At 48.1% G+C, this 25714-nt stretch overlaps 1 protein-coding gene across 1 annotated transcript in view; it reads left to right on the forward strand.

The window, feature by feature from the left end:
• KCNA6 (potassium voltage-gated channel subfamily A member 6) overlaps positions 1–10655 on the forward strand; it is a 39470-nt gene extending 28815 nt beyond the window's left edge. The window contains exon 3 of the mRNA XM_064142358.1: positions 6864–10655. The gene's annotated coding sequence lies outside the window, so the exon portion shown is untranslated. The remainder of the gene's footprint in view (positions 1–6863) is intronic.
• Positions 10656–25714: the final 15059 nt, after the last annotated feature.

A 25714-nucleotide genomic window follows, 5' to 3' on the forward strand; every position in this document is an offset into this window, starting at 1 on the left:
CAGGATCCTCAAACATTGACAAGAAGCCTTTAAAATCTGATGCAAAGACTGAAATCGAATATGGCTCCACCTTTGACCCATAAATCCAAGAAACACAGAACTTTAGAGGTTGGAAGGGAGCTCCAGAGATCAAGTCCAACCCCCCTGCCAAGGCAGGATCCCCTAGGGTAGTTCACACAGGAAGGCATCCAGGCAGGTTTGGAAAGTCTCCAGAGCAGGAGACTCCACAACCTCTCTGGGCAGCCTGTTCCAGGGCTCTGTCACCCTCAATGTAAAACAAATTCTCCTCATGTTGAGCTGAAACCTTTTATGTTCCAGTTTGTATTCATTGCTCCTTGTCTTACTGCTGCTGACCACTGAAAAGAGTTTGGCCCCATCCAACTCCTTCTCTGGAGACTTTGAAGGCCTGTCTGGATGTGTTCCTCTGTGATCTGTGTTAGATAGTATTGTCCTGCTCTGGCAGGAGCGTTGGACTCAATGATCTATTTGGGTCCCTTCCAACCCCTAACATCCTATGATCCTATGATCCTATGAACTGCCCGAAGGTAAGTGTAGTCAGGCAGGGGTCAGGCTCTGCTCCCAGGCAATGTGTGACAAGACAAGAGGGCATGGTCTGAAGCTGCACCAGGGGAGGTTTAGGTTGGGTATTAGGAAGCACTTCCTCATGGAAAGGGTGTTTGGGTACCGGAATGCCTGCCCAGGGAGAGAGTGGAGTCACCATCCCCGGAGGTCATTAAGGAAAGGTCGGATGTGGCACTTGGTGGCATGGTTTAGCTGATCTTGTGGTGATAGCTTATAGGCTGGGGTTGATGATCTCAGAGGTCTTTTGCAGCCTGGGTGATTCTGTGAATGCCCGCAGCAAGCAGGTGGTGATCTTGCCAAGCAAAGGCACAGAGAGTCAGGTGGGAAGATGGTATGGGAGAACCTGTAGAATTATACTGAATTCCAGAAAGCCTGATAAAAAAATCTGTGTTGCTGCTGCCAGGAAACCCCACCAAAAGCCGGTGATGAGTTTGTGGGGTTGGACAGTGCCATCCTGTGGGCCACGGAGGCATTGGAAAAGGCAACACTCATGTGCGACCTGCACTGCAAAAGGATGTTGGCAGCTTCTGGCAGAGGGGAGCTTCATAGAATCATCATCATAGAATCAAGCAGGTTGGAAGAGACCTCCAAGATCATCCAGTCCAACCTAGCACCCATCCCTGTCCAATCAACCAGACCATGGCACTAAGTGCCTCATCCAGGCTTTTCTACAACACCTCCAGGGATGGCAACTCCACCACCTCCCCAGGCAGCCCATTCCAATGCCAATCACTCTCTCTGACAACAACTTCCTCCTAACATCCAGCCTAGACCTCCCTTGGTACAACTTGAGACTGTGTCCCCTTGTTCTGTTGCTGGTTGCCTGGCAGAAGAGACCAACCCCACCTGGCTACAGCCTCCCTTCAGGGAGTTGTAGACAGCAATGAGGTCAGCCCTGAGCCTCCTCTTCTCCAGGCTGCACACCCCCAGCTCCCTCAGCCTCTCCTCACAGGGCTGTGCTCCAGGCCCCTCACCAGCTTCATTGCCCTTCTCTGGACACGTTCCAGCACCTCAACATCTCTCTTGAATTGAGGACCCCAGAACTGGACACAGCACTTAAGGTGTGCCCTGACCAGTGCTGAGTACAGGGGAAGAATAACCTCCCTTGTCCTTCTGGCCACACATAAGGAGAATTGTCTGGTTCGGCATTTAAAGTATCCAAAGGGTTTCCTTTGCTGCTGGAGAACTGTCTAGCTAGCCAGTGCTGGGGGGTGTCACAGCAACTCTCTGGTAAACTACAGACTCAGGGATGTGTGGTTGGAAAGCTGTGACTCTTGAGAAGGACCTGAGGGTTCTGGTTGGCAGTCAACTGAGTATGAGCCAGCAGCGTGCCCAGGTGGCAACCAAAGCCAATGGCATCCTGGCTTGGATTAGAAACCCTGTGGCCAGCAGGGACAGAAGGTAATCATGCCCTTGTGCCCAGCACTGGTGATGCCACAACTCGAGTGTTGGGTTCAGTTCTGGGCCTCTCACTTGAGGAAGGACATTGAGGGGCTGGAGCACGTTCAAAGAAGGGCAACGAGGCTGGAGTACCTGGGCTGTGAGTAGCATCTGAGGGAGCTGGGAGTGTTCAGTCAGAAGAGGAGGCTGAGAGGAGACCTTATTGCTCTCTACGACTACTTGAAAGAAGGATGGAGCAAGAAGGGGACAACCTATTGTTGGTGGCAAGAGACAGGATTAGAGGAAATGTTTCCAAATTGTGCCAGGGGAGGTTCAGGATGGATACTAGGAAATATTTCTTCACAGAGAGGGTTCTCAAACATTGGAATGGTCTGCCCAGGGTAGTGCTTGAGTTCCTAGAGGTGTTCAAGTGCTTTGGGGACCTGGTGCTTAGGGACATGGTTTAGTGTTGACCCTTCAGTCTTGAGTCAAAGGTTGGACTGGATGATCTCAGAGGTCTCTTCCAACCAGATATTTTCTGTGATTCTGTGTGGAGCCTCCATGACATTCATGAAGCCCTGCACCCTACTTATGCAGAAGCAGAAGCCTTCCTGGTCACAAGAGTTTCAGCTGCCTTCATCTGAGCGCGGGCTGGCACTTCCAAGACGTGAGGGAGAATGCTGCTGTTTGTGCAGTGTGCAGGACCCACACTGCTAGGAGAGTCCTCTCACCACAGAGGAGGCTGGTTCAGGGGTGCAGCAGGATGTTTTTCTAGGGGCTGAGGCTTTGTGGGACATAAATTCAATAATGCAGAAGAGGAAATAGAGCTCCAGAATGAGACCTCCTTCTCTTTTTTCCTTCCTTCTTTCTTGGGTGAGAATTTTCCCACCAGCAACCTGGTGTATCTATCTTGTTTTGTCGTTCTGTCAGTGGATCTTGAAATTGGAACACTCTGCAATAGACCATAGAAACAGGTAGCTCTGGGAGCACCTGGTGGCCAAACTGCTAATGCCTGGAGTTTTGGAACTCTCCTCGGAAGCAAATGCAATAGAGGAGAGCACAGAAACAAGGTGTATGGTATCCTGCATGAGTGCCCTCATTCTTCTTTCATGAAAGGGAGCAACTAACCCTTACTGGCTCTTCTGTTATGGTGTGATGGGAGAGAAGAAAGCAGAAAAGGAGATAAAGAGGAAAAGGAGGTGGACACCAGGGGGAGGAAAAAGAAGGGAAGGAAAAGGAGGATTAAAAGGGAAAAGAAGAAGAAAAGGAGAAAAAGAAAAGGAGATAAAGAGGAGGAGAAGAAGGAGGATGCCAGGGAGAAGAAAAAGAAGGGAAGGAAAAGGAGGATTAAAAGGGAAAGGAAGAAGAAAAGGAGATAAAGAAAAGGAGATAAAGAGGAGGAGAAGAAGGAGGATGCCAGGGAGAAGAAAAAGAAGGGAAGGAAAAGGAGGATTAAAAGGGAAAGGAAGAAGAAAAGGAAGTAAAGAGGAAAAGAAGGAGGACACCAGGGGGAGGAAAAAGAAGAGAAGGAAAAGGAAGATTTAAAAAGAAATGAAGAAGAAAAGGAGAAGGAAGAAAAGGAGATAAAGATGAGAAGAAGGAGGACACCATGGGGAGGAAAAAGAAGGGAAGGAAAAGGAAGATTAAAAGGGAAAGGAAGAAGAAAAGGAGAAGGAAGAAAAGGAGATAAAGAGGAAAAGGAGGACACCATGGGGAATGAGAAAGGAGAAGAAAAGGAAGCTGCTAGGTGTGAAGCACACTGAATGCACAGAGAAGGACCTGTTGCTTAAGCTTTAAAGCAATAGATGTAGTGAGGTATGTGCTGAGGAGGTCTGAAGCATGAGGCAGCCTGAGTGACACTGTCACTTGCTATAGGGATGTGGAGCAATTAAATGTTTTCTACAGCCTGTGCATCTCCAGAGTTTGGTGGCAGCTGAGGACAAGTACTTATCCTTGCTATACTGGATTTAGACACGTAGAGTGGAATGGAGATGGGATATGGCCACATGAGCCATTTTCTGGAGCAAGTCAGTATAGTCTTTGCATGGTGTCATAAAGGACATCAAAGCAAACAATGTCCTTTTTAGCTATAAATGTCAGAATTAAACAGAACATTTACTTGGAAATTAAGGTTCCTCAGGGGAATTCCAGAGAGTGCCCAGGGAGAGCTGCATGCAGCCAGCACTGTGTGGGGTTAAACTGGGGATTTAATATAGGAAAGGGCAATGGAGCATTGGGAATTTCCCTGAATGTTTTGGAGCAAGCTAGTCTGACAGAAGGCAGTGCTGCATCCTTCCACTTGAACCACAAGTCCATTGCCTCAGTTTTCCTTTGCTGCAGCAGGACAGTGTAGTGCACAGCTTTATCCTCTTGTTGCTTACTTCACAGTTGCTCTCTCTTTTGGAATGGGCACTGTAAGCAAATTGGATCTGATCTGTTTAATCACCTCATCTGTATCCTTACATGGCTGCCACATGAGTCTTAATCATAACAAAAGTGAGCAAAATTTGCTACTGGGTTTATATCCATTTAAAGTAACTTTCCCTACTTTTTAGCTGTCCCCAGGGTTTTCAGCTATGGCAGGCACCCATTTGGCTTCATCTTCAGCTAACTTGCCAGTTCCTATGTGTAGACCTCCCTCTTACATCATCGGAATGGGATTGCATTGTCCTGCAATCATATGAGTCAGCAGTGTGCCCAGGTGGCAAACAAAGCCAATGGCATCCTGGCTTGGGATAGAAAGCCTGTGGGCAGCAGGGACAGGAGGTGATCATCCCCCTGTGCTCAGCACTGGTGAGGCCACACGTTGAGTATTGTGTTCAGTGCCGGGCCCCTCACTACAGGAAGGACATTGAGGGGCTGGAGTGTGTCCAGAGAAAGGCAACGAAAATGGAGAAGGGCCTGGAACACCTGGGCTGTGAGGAGCATCTGAGGGAGCTGGGGATGTTCAGTCTGGAGAAAAGAAGATGCTGGGGAGACCTCATTGCTCTCTACAACTGCCTGAAGGGAGATTGGAGCAAGGAGGGGGCAACCTCTTCTCCTTGGTGGCAAGTCGCAGGACCAGAGGAAATGGTTTCAACCTGCGCCAGGGGAGGTTCAGGCTGGATATTAGGAACTATTTCTTCACATAGAGAGTTCTCAAACACTGGAATGGTCTGTCCAGGGCAGTACTGGAATCGCCATCCCTGGAGGTGTTCCTTGTGTGGACCTGGTGCTTAGAGACATGGTTCAGTGCTGACCCTTCAGTGCTGAGTCAAAGGTTGGACTGGATGATCTTGAGGTCTCCTCCAGCTGGATATATTGTCAGTGATTCTGTGTGACTCATCACTGAGAAGGATTCAATAATCTTGTGTGGTAGCAAGAGGCAGCAGAGTTTTTATGTGTATGAAGATAATTGCATGTTTTTAAATCATAAATGCAAGAGGTGTCTGATGGGGGGGGGGGGGGGGGGGAGGGGGGGGAAATTGCCCAGAGCTCAATCTGGGTTTTTTTTTTGTTAATATCACTGCTTTTGGAAAGCCTCACTGAGGAGTTGGGAGCTGTTTACTGCAAACTTAGGCATCAGTATGTCTCTCAAAATTAAGGGCAATAACACATAGATAAATGACTTCTCCAAATGAATCCTTGGACTAGATGATCTTGGAGGTCTCTTCCAACCTGGTTGATTCTCTGATTCTATGATCTATGAGGCTCACAGTTAAAAAGAATTGCAGTAATGTGCTAGGATTTGTTTCTGGATGCCTGCCCAGGGCCTGCATTCTGAAGTTCAGTCCCTTTGGAGTGTCAAGGTGAGCATCCAGTGTCATTGTCCACTTTGGAAATTCTTGACTTAGTTTTGTACTTTATGTTGAAATAGTATTTAAAAGCAAGAAAGCAATAACTGAGCAAGGCATAGGCTGACAAGGAGCACTTGAGTATTTAATTTATCCTGCTTCAGCAGCTGCCTTATTTCAGGTGTGTTTCTTTTAGGTACTTTATTACTTTTACATGTATAGAATTATAGAATCATAGAATCAACCAGGTTGGAAGAGACCTCCAAGATAATCCACTCCAACCTAGCACCCAGCCCCTATCCAGTCAACTAGAACATGGCATTAAGTGCCTCATCCAGGCTTTTACTCAATACCTCCAGGGATGGTGACTCCACCACCTCCCTGGGCAGCCCATTCCAATGCCAATCACTCTCTCTGCCAACAACTTCCTCCTAACATCCAGCCTAGACCTCCCCTGGCACAACTTGACACTGTGTCCCCTTGTTCTGTTGCTGGTTGCCTGGCAGCAGAGCCCAACCCCCACCTGGCTACAGCTTTCCTTCATGTAGTTGTAGACAGCAGTGAGGTCAGCCTTGGCCTCTTCTTCTGTAGGCTGCACACGCCCAGCTTCCTCAGCCTCTCCCCATAGGGTTTGTGTTTCAGGCCCCTCACCAGCTTTGTTGCCCTTCTCTGGACACGTCCCAGCACCTCAACATCTCTCTTGAATTGAGGAGCCCAGAAATGGACACACTACTCAAGGTGTGGCCTCACCAGCACCTCCATATCCCTGTTGTATTGAAGTGCCCAAAACTGAACACAATACTCGAGGTGTGGCCTCACCAGAGCTGAGTACAAGGGGGTATATACATATAATTTCCAGCATTGGTAAGGAAAAATCCTTCTCCCATAAACCAAATCCCTCTAGGCACCAAGGTAAGCAAAGAAGTGTAGCGCTTTCCACTGTGGACAGCTACAGCTATACTGCAAAGGTTTCTGAAATTCAGTCCCTTCATACATGCTCACTAAGAAATGAAGCCTTATGCTGACATGTCTGAACTGTGACCCATGCAACATAATCACATTTGTCTTGGTTTTCTTTGTTTGTTTCTTAAACATCTAATGCATTTGTGTGTTTGTTTTCTTTGCTAGGCTGGATTCTGAATGCTGCAAGGCTGCCGTGTCAGGATGCTGCAGGAAGAGGTTGTTACATCTTCTGACTGTGGAGTTGGTGAAGTTTTCCCCTGTGTGCAGGGAGCACCACATTTATGGGCAGGAAGTTGTTTTCCTTGCTTTGCAGTTATCTCACAGCTGTTGTTTTTGCACGAGTTAACAGTCTTAGTTCCAGGGAATCAAAGCTGGGACGTGAACAGGACTTAGAGGCAGGAGGCAAGGAGAATCCCATAAAAGATTCCAATGTTTCTCATTTCTGGGAAAGCTAAATAAAGCAAGATTCCATTCCCCATGGCTTATGAGCAGCAATTTATAAGCTGCTCATTGAAAGCTGCAGACAAGCACCAAGTCCTATGGGAAGCTGAGAGTGAGCACTGGGCATCTCCAAAAGACTCTGTTATTGTAACTTTAATTTTAAACCTTTTCTTCTTCTTCTTTATTCTTTATTTATTTTCATTTTTTTCCCAAGTGGAGAAGCCAGTCCAGGCAAACATATAAGGTCAACCCTCAGAAGAGCAAATAGAGAAGTGAACCAGTGGCCAAAGTCTTTTCGCTTGTCTGCCTGTCTTTTGGCCTTTGGTTACTGTGCTGTTTGTTTTGATAACTCAGATCAATAGTAGATGTTTCACAGCTCTACAAGTAGTAATCATGCACAATAGCTAAGAAATGGGCCCAAGCTAGAGGTATTCCTCATTTACCTGTGAAGTGTCTTGCTTTAAAGTATGTGTAGTCAGTTCTTGTTATGAACACCTGAGTCCATTGCCTGTTCTAAAGAAGGTAGTGATTTAGTCTCAGTGGTTGTAGAGAGTTCCACTGTAGTAGCACTGTTTGTAGTCTTTCCTGTGATTTAGAAGGCACAATAGCTCTGAAAATGTAATCTAATTGTATGTAGCATTCCCAGAAAACTCTCTGAAGCCTTCTCCTGTTGCACCATTTTGCTACAAACCTCAGCTGGTTTTCAAGCTCCACAAGCCCACACTGTGCTGTGCTGTGCTGGAAAAAAAAACAAACAATTAGCACTGAGAAGTGAAGGGCAGAGAAGGATGCTCTGGCCTGTAATGCCATCCTTTTGGCAGCAGCAAAGGTCATGCATGAAGTCAAATGTCCATAACCACAGGTGGATCCACACTTGATGTGTTGCCAGCTCTGCATAGGAGGGTGGGTTAAGATAATTGATTCTGGGAGGGGAGAAACTGAGAGGAGGAATGGAGTAAAAAGTGCTCTGAGCATAGCAACTGGGATTTTCAGAAGGTACTCTTAATGAATGCTGGGCATTAGAGTTACCTAGGACTCTTTGTCAGTAACACCCTCTACATTTTCATGAGCAAGATTTAGCCTGGCTGCCTGTTCCCACGGTCAAAGTCTGAGAGAAAAGAGGTAGAAGGCAGCTCACCCTAATTTGGCAGCTCTCAGCAGCTGTAACAGGCTGGGACTGCTGGCTGATGAGCTGGGACTCAAACTGACTTGTAGGATTGGACTTAAAGAAACACTGAGGTGCCAGCTCCAAAGATATTTTTATCCCAGGTCTGCTAAGTAGTCCTGAGTGTGGACATGAGTCTGCAGTTCATAGGAGGCAATGTGCACTTCGTGTTTGTATTGTTTGGGTGCTGTCCTAGATTTAATCCAAGACAGACGCCCACGTCAGCCATGGGCTGCAGGCCATTAGCAGGTCTGAGCCAGCCAGCACAGCTGACTTGAGATGGCTACAGGTATGTCCCAGACCATCACCATCACACCGAGTATGAAGGAGAAAGTCTGCTGAGGAGGGGAGAGGTTCCTGGTTGGGCTTCTTTGCATCCTGCTCCTCTTTTTGCCTTCCTGGGTGTTGTGACTGCTGCACTGTTGCTGGCCGCAGTGAATGTTTCTGTACTTTGTGTTGACATTGGCATGGATTTGGCTATTTCCTTAAATCTGTTTTCATTTCAACCTTTGGGTTTCCTCTCTTTTTCCTGACTCCTCCTCCTCTGCTGGGGAAGAGTTGGTGGATGATAGAGTGTATGATGGTTTGGGTGTTCCTCGCCCCTCCCGACTTTGGAAATCACCCAGACAAGACTCAGCGGCTCTGGAAATTGAATGTTTATATTTACAGCTTAGCACAATATAGAAGCAGATATTTACAATCTAGACAGTTATAGACAGAAATACACAAATTAAAAAGTAATACAGAAACACAACAGCCTTCCCAGAAACCTGAGTCCCCAGGGAGGGCTCTCAACTGCCTTTCCACCCTCTACCCCTCTGCCTTACCCAAGACATTGCCTTACACCCAAGGAAGATTGGAGAGTTGGTCTGGGGGATTAGGAAGCAGATGGATTAGTCACACGGATGGCAGGTTAGGTTAGAGAGAGTTTAGCCCACAAAGCCTAGAGAGCAACTCTGTTGTCTATATTTATGTTCTTGTTCCTATACATCTCAGCAAGCCTATGAGTGTAGTAGACATCACCACTGTTTTCCTTTTCACAGCCTATCAGCTAATTCTTCTCACCAAAACGTTCTAGCTAGGCTCAAACTAATGTAAGTGACTGCTAGAGTTTAACTCCAGATATGGTCTAAACAGAGGGGTGCAAATAATATAAAGACCTACTCTATGTCTTAGTGCAGGCCACCTCGAAGTGTGGGGACTTCTCTGAATCGCTTTGTATGCTGATGTATGTGTGTGGCAAGGCCTTGTGCTTTGCCATTAGTAACCAGAGCTGCTGGGCACATTGCTTTCAGTGCCAACCTAAGTGCACGCTGACTTAAGGAAGATGTGAATAGGCTGCAGAAGTCTGAGTACCCTTTAGATATGTGGCATGTAGATCAAAGACTTTAGACTAGGCTGTGAGTAAGTACAAACAGCAGGGATGGTAGTTAGAAGAGCACTTTGCTTTTGCTCTAAAACCTTGCACCATAGCTTATTTTAAGGGACACAGTTGGGATATGCAGGCCAGGTCATGTAGTGAGAGAAGTAACTGGAGAAGAGGAGGCTCCAAGGTGACCTTCTTGTGGCCTTCCAGGATCTGAAGAGTGCCTACAAAAAAGCTGGGAAGGGACATTTTAGGCTCTCAGGGAGTGACAGGACTAGGGGGAATGGAGCAAAGCTGAAGGTGGGGAAGTACAGACTGGATGTGAGGAGGAAGTTGTTGAGCATGAGAGTGCTGAGAGCCTGGCATGGGTTGCCCAGGGAGGTGGTTGAAGCCCCATGGCTGGAGGTGTTTAAGGCCAGGCTGGCTGAGGCTGTGGGCAGCCTGCTCTAGGTAGGGTGTCCCTGGGCATGGCAGGGGGTTTGGAACTAGATGATCCTTGTGGTCCCTTCCAACCCTGCCTGATTCTATGATTCTGAGTAACTGCCTTATCAGAGCTTGGCTGATCAGTGCAAGTCTGGTCCAGCGTTTCTTGTGGCTGGTGGAGTTTTTCTGTTTGTTGCACTGGAAACATGAAACCTTTCAAGTGCAGCACACCTGGTGACCAGAGCTTTTAGATGGAACGTCTGCTTCAGGCTGTTTGGTGGCTTCAGACTCTGTGAGTATAAGGCCTTTAGAGAGAATCCTACATGCAGTGGGAGAAGAGATTATTTGGCTTGAAAGTTGACCAAGGAGATTGGACTCAGCTGAGGTTTGAACAGCCAATCATTGTCTGTATTGGTGATGCCATAATATCTATTTGGCTCAAAACAAGTGTTGCCCAGGCCAGACCCTGGTTAAACCACGTGACTAGGTATTTGTGATTGTTCTTACCAGTGTGATCCACTGTTAAATAGGTGAGACATGAATAAAGTCAATATTTTTTAAAGTCTGATGTGTTTCTTTTTTATATCTGAGACTGGTTGCACTTTGGGACCTTACCTTCATATGAAATATTTAATGCAGAATGCTTAGGACCATTCAGAGCCACTTGCAGAAGTTCACCTCTCCTTTCTCCCAAGAAGGCCAATGGTATCCTGGCCTGGAGTAGGAATAATGTGGCCAGCAGGACCAATGAAGTCATTCTGCCCCTGTACTCAGCACTGGTCAGGGCATACCTGAGTACTGTGTCCAGTTCTGGGTCTCTCAACTTAAGAAAGATGTTGAGGTGCTTGAACATGTCCAGAGAAGGGCACCTAGACTGGTGAGGGGGATGGAGCACAGCCCTGTGAGGAGAGGCTGAGAGCTGGGGTGTGCAGCCTGGAGAAGAGGAGGCTCAGGAGAGACTTTATTGCTCTCTACAACTACCCAAAAGGAGGCTGTAGCCAGGTGGGGTTGGTCTCTTCTGCCAGGCAACCAGCAGCAGAAGAAGGGGACACAGTCTCAAGCTGTGCTAGGGCAGGTTTAGGCTGGATGTTAGGAGGAAGTTCTTCACGGAAAGAGTGATTTGCATTGGAATGGGCTGCCTGGGAAGGTGGTGGAGTCCCCATCCCTGGAGGTGTTTACAAGGAGGCTGGATGAGGCACTTAGTGCCATGTTTTAGTTAATGAAAAGATGTTAGGTGCTAGGTTGGACTTGATGATCCTAGAGGTCTTTTCCAACCTGGGTAATTCTGTGGTTCTCACAGGTGTTCACTACAGTACAGCACTGAAGACCTGCCACAGGAAAAGATGTGGTGGGAACTTGTGTCCTCCTCCCTGTCCTTCAGAGGTTGCCCCATTTCTCTGTGAGAGCAGTTGAGGCTGCTTAAGCTTAATCCAAATGGTCTCATGGCTAGAAATCAGTATAGAGATGGTGAGAGGTGAAAGTCTGATCATACCTGCTGCTGCTTCTGTTGCTCCCCTTTCCTCGTGGCCCTACAGACATCAAAGGATGTATGTGTTTTAAAGGACTTTATCCTTTTTGAAGGTGACAGAACACTGGAACAGGCTGCCCAGGGGGATTGTGGAGTCTTCTCTAGAAGCTTTCAAAACCTGCCTGGATGCCTTCCTGTGTGACCTGCCCTAGGTGATCCTGCTCTGGCAGAGGGGCTGGACTGGATCACCTTTAAGGTCCCTCCCAACCTCTTAACATTCTGTGATTCAGTGAGCTTCTGAATATCCTTGGTGGTGAAAGCAGCAGCACAACAAATACCACCTTACTCATAACTTGCTATCTTTTCTTAGTGAGCTTTGTGAACTCCTTGAAACTAGTCCACAGACCCTTAAAGAATCATAGAATCAACCAGGTTGGAAGAAACCAAGCTCATCCAGTCCAACCTATCACCCAGCCCTCTCCAATCAACTAGACCATGGAATTAAGTGCCTCATCCAGGCTTTTCTTGAACACCTCTGGAGATGATGACTCCACCTGGGCAGCCCATTCCAATGCCAATCACTCTCTGGCAACAACTTCTTCCTAACATCCAGCCTAGACCTCCCCTGGCACAACCTGAGACTGTGTCCCCTTGTTCCGTTGTTTGAGTCTTGAGCAGTAGCCTGATGGACACTAGTGACACTGTGTAAACTTCATCCTTACTTTTTGAAGTAGGCAGCAAACTGTCGTTTCTGGGAAGCTAGGACACAATAGTGAGAGTTTGAAGTTCATGAAGAAGGGAGATGAGAAGAGCTCACCAATGAGAGATACGAGCTGCACGTGCATTTCTCTTTGTGGCTTGCACAAGTTTCTGTTCATTATTTACAGTGTCCAAAGAACTGAACTGTTCATGGTGACACTATCAGGTAACACAAGCTCTGTCTAGCACATGCTCTTCCTCTTTCAAAAGGGAGGAAATCACATTCCATTGCCCTGACCAATCTAAGCCAACATGACTGATGTGTTTTCCTCTGAATGGAGCAGGCAATCTGCCTGTGTATTGATTTTCTGCTCATTAATAGCACCTAATAGCCCAAGCCATTTCCTGAGTAGTAATTTGCATACTCACAGGGGAATAATTTCCTTGTTTATTAATGTAAGAATTCACCCTTTACACTATGTTTTGATGCTGACCAGAAAAAAAATACTACTTCAAGCCTGGAGTGGATTGTGAGGCCAACCTGATGTACTTAAGATCAGCAAGGGCTGGATGATCCTTGGGGTCCCTTCTAGCCCTGACAGTTCTATGATTCTAAGTTCAGCCTGTCCTGGGGGAGAAGCAGACTTGGCTTGCTGTGGTGATTTGAACTTTCTGTCTTGGCATGCAATTGTGAGGGTGAAGATGAACAGGACTCCTTCCCCAGTGGTTTGCAGGAAGCAGCTTGAGAACAGTGAGAGTTCCACTGGTTGGAAATCAATTAAACTAACATCCCAGAGTTGAATTAGTCTTGCCTATGATGGAAGTTGCTGAGGGATATTTTCCTGGCTTTATCTTGATCCACAAGCCTTTTGTTACACTTTTCACCCTCCTATCCAGCCAAGGAGAGCAGCTTGGTGGAGTGCTAGCGTCTAGCAAAGGTCAACCTACCCTATTAGACAGCATAAGCATTAGATATTGTTCCATGCAAGACCCTGCTTCTAAGAAGAGTATACTTCATACTTCTGAGTGAGCTGCTTCTTTGTGTTGCCAATCTGCTTTGTCTCTGACTATCCCAGGAATCAGTAGAAGTTTGCAAGGGAGTGCCATGAAGATGATTAAGGGAATGGAACATCTCTTCTACAAGGAGAGCCTGAGGGACTTGGGGCTCTTTAGCCTGGAGGAGACTGAGGAGTGACTTTGTGAATGGTTATAAAGATGTGAAAGGTGAGTGCCAAGACCATGGAGCCAGGCTGCCCAATGGACAAGGAGCAATGGGTGGAAGTTGAGGGTGAAACAGCACTGGCACAGGCTGCCCAGGGGGGGTTGTGGAGTCTCCCTCTCTGGAGATACTCAAAACCCTCCTGGATGTGTTCCTGTGTGATCTGGTGTAGATGATCCTGCTGTGGCAGGAGAGTTGGACTGGATGAGCTTTGGAGGTCCCTTCCAGCCCCTGACATTCTGTGATTCTGTGGGTAGCTTGCTGTATCATGGTAGTGGTGTTGTGATACCAACTGCGGGGCAGAAGTAGCTGCAGCAAGGTGAGCAGCGCAGGTACACTCCTGACTCTGAGGAACCTCCCCCAGATGCCAGTGGTTGTGCTGGTAGCACTCCTCTCCAGCACCACTGCTTGGACTGGTGCTTTTAGAACAGATTGGCACCATTCTGACTGATGCCAGAGATGCCTGCTGAAGGTTGTAGTAAATTTGCAATTGTGATCCTGCCCTCTTCCTTCACTGTGGTATCCCAGTTTTGGAGCCCTACTGTCTTTAACTGTGGAATGGGCTAAGCTAGCCCCAAATGCCTTGTTCATCCCTTCCCCTCTAGGCACCCTGTAGGGGTCTAACCCACATCATCAGCTGTTTGCTGCCTCCTGTGTAATCCTTGTATCATGTTCTAGCCCTTGAGCTTCCTCATGCCTTTTGCAGCCTTTCCATTCCCTTTCTCTCCACCTAAGTATGTCTGGGACTAGCAGAGCACTCCAGGAGAGGGGGCAGGATGCTTCAGAGATGAGCTGGAGAAGGCTTGAATGTCTGAATGCATTTTTTTATTCCTCTTTTCCTTCATCTTCTTTTTTCTCCTCTTTTCCTTCACCTTCTTTTTTCTCCTCTTTTCCTTCACCTTCTTTTCCTCTGCAGTACTATTTCAGGCTTGTGAATACCCCCATAGACTCTGCCTCTATAACAACCTCTATTCCCTCCCCAACCACCTTTTCAAGTACAGTCTAAGCAGCTGCTTACTGTTTTATTTCATAGAATCACAGCTGGAGAAGGAGTGAACTACTAGACATTCAGGTTGTAGTGACTGAATTTCTCTTTGGTGCCACTAGAGGATACCCAAACTGTTGCCAGCTTCTAAGAAGCAACTCCTGAACCACAGCTTCCTTGGAAATCAGTTGCTAGGAGGACGGAATGGATTTGGAGGAAACAGATGTTTGGGCACGTCTGAAATCTTTCCTTCAGGTTACAGCAGGACTTCAGTGACTAAAAGCATGGGCAAAGTAAAGCAGGGAATGACAGCAAACTGAGCTGGTGAGCTCCCTGTGTCTAAATGCTGAAGCTTCCTCAGTGTCAGAAGTGGCTGGTAGCTGTGAGACAGGACTGAGAGCTTGGTGATGGAGCAGCCACATCCTGTTGTGTTGCTGGACTGCATCCAGGTGAGTGTGGCCAGCATGACAAGAGAGGAGATTCTGTCCCCTCTCTGCTCTGCTGAGACCCCCACCTGGAGTACTGCCTCCAGTTCTAGTGTCCTCAGCATAAGTAGGGCACAGAGATGTTGGAGTGAGGCCAGAGGAGGCACAAAGATGATCCAAGGGCTGGAGAACCTCTGCTATGAGGGTAGGCTCCATGGAGACCTTATAGTTGCTATCAAATCATAGAATCATAGAATCAACCAGGTTGGAAGAGACCTCCAAGATCATCCAGTCCAACCTAGCACCCAGCCCTATCCAGTCAACCAGACCATGGCACTAAGTGCCTCATCCAGGCTTTTCTTCAACACCTCCAGGGACAGTGACTCCACCACCTCCCTGGGCAGCCCATTCCAATGCCAATCACTCTCTCTCACAACAACTTCCTCCTAACATCCAGCCTTTACTTCCCCTGGCACAACTTGAGACTGTGTCCCCTTGTTCTGCTGCTACAGGAAGACTGCAAAGGGACTTTTCATAAGGGTGTCTAGCAATAGGCCAAGGGGGGATGGCTTGAAGCTGAGGGAGAGCAGGGTTAGACTGGATCTTAGGAAGAAGTTCTTCAGCATGAGGGTGGTGAGACTCAGGAACAGGCAGCCCAAGGAGGTTGTGGATACCTGTTCCCTGGGAGTGTTCAACACCAGCCTAGATGGGGCCTTGAGCCACCTGGTCTAGTTGAAGGTGTCCCATCCATGTTGGTTAGATTTGGAGTAGATGATTTCTAAGGTCTCTTCCAACTTGAGCCATTCTATGATTTTATCAAGAGGGGTCAAATAAAAAATGAAAGATAAAGGTGATGTGGGTTTGGACTGTGAAGCAGCAGGACTGAACACAGGATGGAACAGGGACATTTGTGGGTCATGCAAGCCCTGGATGGATGGAGAGAGCCCAGAGGCGTCCAAATGCTTAATTTGGTGGTGCTGGGAGCTTCTTAGAGGAGAGGCTTCCTGGAGAGGTAGGTAGGTAGGTGGGTAGGTGGGTAGGTGGTTAGGTAGGTAGGTGGGTGGGTAGGTAGGTAGGAGAAGGGGTTACAGGTTGGTTTATTTATTGTCATCAGTTTTCTGTTTTGGAGAGATGCACTGCAGCACCAAGCTGATGTTGTAGTCTTGTCTTTGTGTTGCTTCTCTGGAGACAGGAGTCAGATGTGTGAAAGATATTTACATTATGTATGTGTGCAAGGATGTTGGAAAGGGGGACAAAAGGATGGGAAGAGGCCCTTACAATGACTTGAAATCTTTCTTCTTTTCTTGGTGTCATCCCAGGAGCATCCCTGTCTTCCTCTGCTGTTGCCAGTTGCTGTTCTTTGCAGCCTGGAGAATCCTGCAATCATAGTAAGGTTTGGGTTGGAAGGAGCCTTAAAGGTCATCTAGCTCCAACCCCCCTACCATGGGCATGGACAACTTCCACTAGACCACTTTGCTCAAAGCCCTGTCCAGCTTGGTCCTGAACACTTTCAAGGACAGGACTCCCACAACTACTCTGGGCAACCACCCTGACAGTGAAGAATTTCTTCTAATATCTAATCTAAGTCCCCTCTTTGAAACCATCATTCCTCATCCTATCACCACACTCCCTGATGAAGAGTCCCTCTCTAGCTTTCCTGTAGGTTCTTTTCAAGTACCAAAAGGCCACAAGGTCTTCCCAGAGCCTTTTCTTCTCTAGGCTGAACAACCTAAACTTTCTCAGCCTGTGCTTACAGCAGGAGTGCTCCAGACCCTTGATCGTTTTGGTGGCCCTCCTCTGGAGCCTCTCCAGCAGTTCCATGTCCTTCCCTGCAAGGGCTGTTTTCTGCAAACAGATGCTGCAGCCTTTGTCTCTGAAAAAGAAGGCATGAAGTGACCCAGGTCCTTACCCATCCATGCATGCTTCACCTCCCCTGAATGAGTCTGCAGGACAGCAGGAGAGGCAGCAGCCCACAGCCCTTCTCCCAGAGCAATGCCCTCCAGAGCAGTGCCCTGTGGTCAGTGCATAGCGTGAAACCTGGATGCTGAGCTCTGGGTTTCATGTCAAATTTTGTGGTGGAAAAAAATAGGCATTACAGGAGGAGATGGGGTATGGTTTGCTTTTGCTTCACCCTGGAGGGTGAGGGGTTTGATCCACCAACCCAGTAGAGGTAAGTGGTTGAGTGCTGGGCACCCTGGAGTACTTTCTTCTCTGGGAGTCAAAGTGTGTTGAAAGGCAAAGGGTAGCAGCCAAGCTGCAGCAAGCACTAAACATGCTGGCAACTACACCTTAATGTCCACCTGGAGACCAGTGCTAAGTGGCATCCTTCAGGGGTCAGTGCTGGCACCAGTGCTGCTTAACATCTTTGTCAGTGATATGGACAGAGGATTCGAGTGCACCCTCAGCAAGTTTGCAGATGACACCAAGATGTGTGGCACAGTCAACTTGCTAGAGGGTAGGGATCCATCCAGAGGGACCTGGACAGGCTGGAGAGGTGGGCTCAGGACAACCTTATGACATTCCACAAGGCCAAGTGCAAGGTCCTGCACCTGGGTCACTGCAATCCCAGGCACAGATACAGGCTGGGTGGGGAATAGCTGAGAGCAGCCCTGAGGAAAAGGACCTGGGAGTCTGAGGTGATGAAAAGCTCAACATGAGCTGGCAGTGTGCACCTGCAGCCCTGACAGCAACTGTGTGCTGGGCTGCAGCAAGAGCAGTGTGGCCAGCAGGGCAAGGAAGGGGATTCTCCCTCTTTGCTCTCCTCAGACCCCACCTGGAGTCCTGTGTGCAGTTCTGGAGCCCTCAGCACAAGAAGGACATGGAACTGTTAGAGCCAGTCCAGAGGAGGGCCATGAAGATGCTCAGAGGGCTGCAGCAGGTCTGCTATGAGGACAGGCTATGAGAGTTGGGGCTCTGCAGGTCGAGGAGACCTTATAGTGGCCTTCCAGTATCTGAAGGGGCCTACAGGAAGGCTGGGAAGGGACTATTGACAAGGTCTTGTAATGACAGGATGAGGGGTAGGGGTTTAAACTGGCAGAGGGGAGGTTTTGACTGGATGTTAGGAGAAAGTTCTTTCCAGTGAGGGTGGTGAAACACTGGCACAGGTTGCTCAGGGAGGTTGTGGATGCTGCCTCCCTGGAGGTGTTTGAGGCCAGCTTGGATGAGGCCTTGAGCAACTTGTTCCAGTGGGAGGTGTCCCTGCCTATGGTGGGGGGTTGGAGCTGGATGATCCTTGAGGTCCCTTCCAACCTAGACCATTCTGTGATTCTATGATTCTATGGTTATGGCAGTGGTCACCACTGCTCCCAGCAGAGCCACACAGCTGCCTGCAGGTTGGTGCTTTAGCCCACAGCTCGCATCTGCCCAGGTTGAAAAAGCTTTGCCCACCCTGGCTTCGTGCAGCTCACATCCATGGGTGATTGGGGGTCAGGCTCTGGCTGCCTGTCAGTCAGGATTCCTGTGTCAGGACTACTCTGGAGCATTGCCATTTTCTTTCTCTAGTTGCCTTTCCATATTCTCATTTCTGTTAATTTGGAAGTGTTTAAAATAAGCCCCACATGTAAAGTGGGAGCTTTCCCCTCTGCTCAGCTTCCCGGGACCGTGTGCTGTGCTCTGGGCTCCCAGATGCAAGCAGCGCAGGGAACTTCTTGGGAGGCTACAGCAAAGGCTGGGAAAGGGACTAGAATGTCTCTGTAAGAAGAAAGGCTGAGAGACTTGGGGCTTTGAGCCTGGAGAAGACAAGACTGAGGGAGGGGATCTTATCAGTGCTTGCAAATACTTAGAGGGTAAGTGGAAGGAGGATGGGGCCAGGCTTTTTTCAGCAGTGCCCAGCAACAGGACAGGAGGTAAAACACAGGAGGGCTCCACCTAAACACGAGGAGGAATTCTTTACCTTGAGGGTGGTGGAGCATTGGAACAGACTACCCAAAAGTGTGTTGGAGTCTCCTCTGGAGTCATTCCAAACCCACCTGGATGCCATCCTGTGCAACCTGCTCTAGGTGAACCTGCTCTGGTAAGGGGGCTGCACTTAGATGATCCCCAGAGATCCCTTCCAACCTCTTACCAGCCTGCGTTTCTGTGACACAGCTGGGGACAGTCTACCTCATCCCCACAATAGCTTGTCCCTCCCAGGAGCCCCCTGATTCCCTGCATCCCTCTTCATCCTGGCAAATAGCATCCCACAAAGCCTAACCAATGTGTATGTGTCCCAAAAAATAGAACTGGCAGCTTTTTTGGAGATTGCAATGCCAGCCAAAGCTGCTGTGCTCTTGTTTTTAAACACCTGAATACATTAGAATCATGGAATCAACCAGGTTGGAAGAGACCTCCAAGATCATCCAGGCCAACCTAGCACCCAGCCGTAGCCAGTCAACTAGACCATGGCACTAAGTGCCTCATCCAGGCTTTTCTTCAACATCTACAGGGATGGTGACTCCACCACCTCCCTGGGCAGCCCATTCCAATGCCAATCACTCTCTCTGGCAACAACTTCCTCCTAACATCCAGCCTAGACCTCCTCTGGCACAACTTTTGACTGTGTCCCCTTCTTCTTTTGCTGGTTTGCTGGGAGAAGAGACCAACCCCACCTGGCTACAGCCTCCCTTCATGTAGTTGTAGACAGCAATGAGGTCAGCCCTGAGCCTCCTCTTCTGCAGGCTGCACACCCCCAGCTCCCTCATCCTCTCCTCGGCCTGTACTTCTCCTGGTGGAGGGCATACATCTCAGCAAGCCTATGAGTGAAGTTGCCATCACCATGGTTTTCTTTTCACGGCCTATAGCCTAATTTGTCTCATTAAAATATTCCAATTAGCCGCAAAGTAGCACAGTGGGACCTAGGGCAGGGGTAGGAAATATGGTGGCAGTCCTTCAGACTTGAGTGACAACTCCTGCTCTTCCCTTACTTTGCCTGTACAACATTGCCCATGGAGGTTTGTACCCCAGCCTGAGCTAATGGTTAGGGCTCAAAAGGGGAGAACAGGTCTGCATTTTGGTAAGAAAGATGCAGTGTTGGTAGAGGGCTGTGTGGCATTGTCCAGCTTGAGTTCATGCAGTAATTCATGTTTGGTTGTAAGACTTGAATACAAATGCTGTAGTACAATAATGTGAGTGCTGCACAGCCTTTTTAGCTTCCCCCCCCCCCCCCCCCCCCCCCATCTATTCTTTCTTTCTAGGGCCTTAAGTCATGATATCTTGAAGAAGGCAAGAGGAAACTTGGAGGTAAGTAAAAATTTTGCTTGCATTTAATTCCATGATCTATCCTCGTTAGCAGAATGTGTTGTTGTGTCAATTGGAACTTCCAGCATTATTTGACTTGCTTTAGCTTTGCTTCCTAATCAAGTCTGGGTGACAGTGCAATAAATGCTCTGTAACCTCTAACCTTTTCTTAGGGTCATAGAATGGTTTAGGCAGGAAGAGACCTTGAAGATCATCTTGTTCCAACTCTCCTGCCTTGGGCAGGAACACCTTTTGAGTTCTTTTTGAGGGCTTTCTGAGACCCTTTTGTCCCTCACCCTCCTCAGCAGTGCTTTCTGGAACACTTCCCCATGCAGCTGCTACCTGAGTTAGAGAGTGATGCCATGGAAAAAGCCTTTCTGCTTACGGCAGCCTTGTCACTTTAATTTGAAGATCTGCTGAACACAGAAGCTTCTGTTTGCAGATCCTTTTGAAGCATTGTAGACCTGGGGTAGGGGCAGATTGCTGCAACTGAAGTACAGTAAAATATTAATAACGATTATTGCTTTCCTAACCAGGTCTCACCATCTGAGAATCAAAAATCACCTTTCTGTGCCAGCAAAAAAACCTGATGCTCTGGAGGAGAAAGTTCCACTAGTCACAGACAGGTCCTGGGATTGCTGTTCCCTTCTTTCTGCCTTACTATTTATTGAAGTAAAAGAAAAAGGGTGTGCAGCTTTTGTACAAAAGAAAGAGAAGAAATTAGAATAATAAGAAATATAAGGGGGTGGAAGGAGGGGGAGGGCCAGAGGTTAGGGGAACAGGGTGAGGAAAGGGGCAGGAAGAGAGAGCGAATCCGTGAGAGTGAGCGTCTGCGCGTCCGTATGAGGGAGTGAGTCTTCATGGAACACTCATGTGCCTTCTAGCTCCCCACCTACAACTCTTACCTGAATGGGTCTCAATCTTCATCTCAAATTATGGCTGCCAGGTTGCTTGCACCTCCAGTCCATCAAAGGACAGGAAAGCTCCCTGAGGTCAGGCACTTGATTGTAGCTGCTGCTGTTTAAGCTTTCCTGGAGCCCACAAGCCCAACAGAACAGAATTTAGGATGCCTGCCCCTCTCCCTCTCTCCCTGTATGGAAAAAGGCTAGGCAAAGCAGTAAAAGGGGTAAAACAACCAAAGAACAGCCTTGCACTGATTTAGAAGTTTTAAATAGTAATTTTAACAATAGATAAAAGGTAAAGGAAGGTTACAGAGGTGTAAGGGAAGGGAATAAATACAGATGTATATAAAAAAAAAGGTTGGGTGGCAGTGGATTATCTGAACTGAATCACAGAATCATAGAATCAACAAGGTTGGAAGAGACCTCCAAGACCATCCAATCCAACCCGGCATCCAGCCCTATTCAGTCAACTAGACCATGGCACTAAGTGCCTCATCTAGTCTCCTTTTAAAAGCCTCCAGGGATGGTGACTCCACCACCTCCCTGGGCAGCCCATTCCAATGGCAATCACTCTCTCTGCCAACAACTTCCTCCTAACATCCAGCCTAGACCTCCCCCACCACAACTTGAGACTGTTTCCCCTTCTTCTGTTGCTGGTTGCCTGGCAGAAGACACCAACCCCACCTGGCTACAACCTCCCTTCAGGTAGTTGTAGACAGCAATGAAGTCAGACCTGAGCCTCCTCTTCTGCAGGCTGCACACCTCCAGCTCCCTCAGCCTCTCCTCACAGGGCTGTGCTCCAGGCCCCTCACCAGCTTTGTTGCCCTTCTCTGGAAGGGCAGCATCACTGCCTTTTCCTCATCCTTTGTTACTATATTCCCCTCTCCAGCTGTAAGGAGTGGAGGTTGTCCTTGCCCTTTCTTTTGCTATTAATATAGAAATATCTTTTACTTTCCTTCACAGCAGTGGCAGCCTAAGTTCTAACTGGGCTTTCGCTTCTCTATTTTTTTTCCTACAAGACCTAGAAACATCCTTGAACTTTTCCTGGGATGCCTCCCTGTGCTGGATTGAAGCAAGCTAGAACGTTTTGGTGAGAAAAAGTAGATCATAGGCTGTGAAAGGAAAACAGTGGTGATGTGTACTCCTCTCAGAGTCTTGCTGAAGAAGAAAGTAAACATTAGATAACACTCTCACCATTTTGTCGCACTCTACTTTGGGCTTTGGCTGAGCTGCATCTCCCTAACCTCACCTTCCACTCACCTTTGCTTCTTAACCTCTTAGCCGAACCTCCATTCTTCTTTAGGACTGGGCTAAGGTTGAGAGGGGTAGGGGGAAGGTGCAGGGGTGGTTGAGAGCCCCTCCTGGGGACTCAGGTTTCTGGGAGGGGAGTTGTGTTTCTGTATTACCTTTTACCTTGTCTATTTCTGTCTATAACTGTATATACTGTAAATATCTGCTTGTATATTGTGCTAGCTGTAAATAAATAACTTCATTTATATTCCCAGAGCCGGCTGAGTCTAGTTGTGTATTTCTAAACTGTGGGGGGGGGCAGGGAACACCCAAAACATCACACTCTCTTTTTTTCCAAAGGTGATACACCCTCTTTTTCATCTTTAATTCCTTCATCAGCTCCTGGCCCATCCAGTCTGGCTGTCTCCTTGTCAGCTCATCTTCTGACATGTTGGCATAGCCTGCTCCTGCACCTTCAGGAGTTCTTTTCTGAAGTAGGTTCAACTTTCCTGGACCCCTTTGTTTCTAAGGGCTGTTTCCCAAGGAGCTTTCTGAGTTAGTTCCTTAAATAAGCCAAAGTCTGCCCTTCAGGAGTCCAGTGTGGATGTTTTGTTGTTACCCCTCCTGGTTTCTCTGTATATAGAAAAATCTGTCATTTCATGGTCACTGGACCCCAGGCAGCCTCTGACCACCAAATCCCCCATCAGCCCCTCTCTATTTGTGAGCAGCAGGTCAAGCAGGGCTGCACTCCTGATAGGCTCATGTAACAGCTAAGAAGTTGCCCTCCATACACCCTAAAAACCTTCTAGACTGTCTCTTCTTGGTAGTGTTAAAGTCCCAGCAGATGTCTGGCAGGTTAAAGTCACCCACAAGAACCAGGCCAAGTGATCTTGAGGCAGCCTCCATGTTAGGAGGAAATTGTTGGCAGAGAGACTGATTGGCATTGGAATGGGCTGCCCAGGGAGGTGGTGGAGTCACTGTCCCTGGAGGTGTTCAAGAAAAGCCTGGATGAGGCACTTAGTGCCATGGTCTAGTTGATTGGCTAGGGCTGGGTGCTAGGTTGGACTGGATGATCTTGGAGGTCTCTTCCAACCTGCTTGAGTCTATGATTCTATGATATGATTCTGTGAACTGAAGACTGAGATATTTGGTGGGAGAGAAATACAGAATGGACAAGTGACTCTTCTTACCAAGGCTTTTATAGTTTGGGATTTCCCAGAATCACAGACTTGTAGTGGTTGGAAGGGACACTGAAAGACCATTAAATCCAACCCCACTGCCATGGCAGGATCACCTAGAATAGGTGGCTCTCTGTTCAACTCTTTCAAAGCAGCTCCCTAAGCATCTTCTTGAACTAAGTGGCCCAGAACTGCACACAATATTCCAGATGTGGCCTTAGCAGGGCAGAGTAGAGAGGTAGGAGCCATGCCAGGTTTCACAACTCAGTAAAATTACATTTCTGTAGGGTTTTCTCCTGATTTCTGTTTTACCCATGGTGACATGACATTGATTAAAGTCTAGTGAGGTTCCTGGGAAATAATTCAACTCTCATGTTTTATATTCACCTTTTTTTTTGCATCTATGCATTCAGCTTGATTTTGAAGGCTCATGAGAGAAGGCCCAGCATGATCTGGAAGACTAATCTTGGATTGGTGTCCAAGAGTGCCAGTCCACTGTGCTTGCTGGGCACATGTGCTGGTTTGAGGCTCATTGGGATATTCAAGTAAGAGAAATTAGATCACTGTTTATAAAAGAATAATGATGAAATTTTAATTGGAGGAGGAGAAGTTCCTCAACCCATTACAGCACAACATTCTCAGGGCTGGAAACTCTGCAGAATGCAGCACCTCTTTGCTATTGGCATTGATTAGTAGGCTGGTAAAGTGTGGGCTGAAGCTCTCTAGGGAACTGCAGGCAGCTGTGGACCTGCTGGAGAAGGACAAGGAGGATGAGAAGGCCAATAGGACGAGGGAGGTTATTCTTCCCCTGTACTTAGTACTGGTCAGGCCACACCTTGAGTCCTGTGTCCAGTTCTGGGCTCCTCAATTCAAGAGAGATGTTGAGGTACTGGAATGTGTCCAGAGTAGGGTGATGAAGCTGTTGGGAGGCCTGGAACACAGCCCTGTGAGGAGAGGCTGAGGGAGCTGGGGGTGTGCAGCCTGGAGAAAAGGATGCTCAGGCCAGACCTCTCTGCTGTCTGCAACTACCTGAAGGGAGGTTGTAGCCAGGTGGGGTTGGACTCTTCTGCCAAGCAACCAGCAACAGAACAAGGGGACACAGTCTCAAGTTGTGGTGGGGGAGGTCTAGGCTGGATGTTCTGAGGAAGTTGTTGTCAGAGAGAGTCATTGACATTGGAATGGGCTGCCCAGGGAGGTGGTGGAGTTGCTGTCCCTGGAGGTGTTGAAGCAAAGCCTGGCTGAGGCACATAGTGCCATGGTCTAGTTGATTGGCTAGAGCTGGGTGCTAGATTGGCCTGGATGATCTTGGAGGTCCCTTCCAACCTGTTTGTTTCTATGATTCTATGATTACTCTGCTGCAAGGTGAAACAAATGACCACAAATTCACAGGTTGCATTGTGTTGGAAGGGACACTCAATAGTCACCTTGACCAACCCCATTGCAGTCAGCAGGGACACCTCCAACTAGATTAGGCTACCCAGGGCCACATGGAATCTGCTCTTGAATGTCTCCAAATGCTTAACCGGTTTTCAGATTTAAGAGCTGTTGAAATGGAGTTGTGTTGGGGGCAGGAAGTCTCATGAGGAGAGGCAAGGAAATGGCAGTCAATATGCCCCAGAGGTGAAGTCATACTGTCTGTTCCCACAGTCTGCAGGACGAGGAAGTGCAGATAAAGAAAAGAGCTGGTGTTTCCCTTGAGAATGCCTGCTCTACGTTTGGTGAAGCTTCCTATCCTTTGCTGTCTACAACTACCTGAAGGGAGGTTGTAGCCAGGTAGGGGTTGGTCTCTTCTTCCAGGCAACCAGCAACAGAACAAGGGGACACAGTCTCAAGTTGTGCCAAGGGAGGTCTAGCCTGGATGTTAGGAGGAAGTTGTTGTGAGAGAGAGTGATTGGCATTGGAATGGGCTGCCCAGGGAGGTGGTGAAGTCGCTGTCCCTGAAGGTGTTGAATAAAAGCCTGGATGAAGCACTTAGTGCCATGGTCTAACTGATTGGACAGGGCTGGGTGCTAGGTTGGACTGGATGATCTTGGAGGTCTCTTCCAACCTTGATTCTATGGTTCTATACTGCTTCTCCCAGGACCAGTGAGGGCTGGGGCAGGAGCATGCTTATGTACCTGTGCAGAGGAGCAGCCTGTAAGGGAGGGTTCTGCCACAACATCTTCAGCTGGAGCACTCCAGAGCAGCCTGGATCTGCTGCTCCGAGTCTGCTTATCTGGTGAGGACGTCACCAACAACCAGGGGATGTCAGGAGTTTCCATGGCACTTCTCTTCCACGGCTCCAGAAGTAACTCAATTTTC

The sequence above is a fragment of the Pogoniulus pusillus genome, chromosome 4 (assembly GCF_015220805.1).
Source record: "Pogoniulus pusillus isolate bPogPus1 chromosome 4, bPogPus1.pri, whole genome shotgun sequence".
NCBI classification, from domain to species: Eukaryota; Metazoa; Chordata; class Aves; order Piciformes; family Lybiidae; genus Pogoniulus; species Pogoniulus pusillus.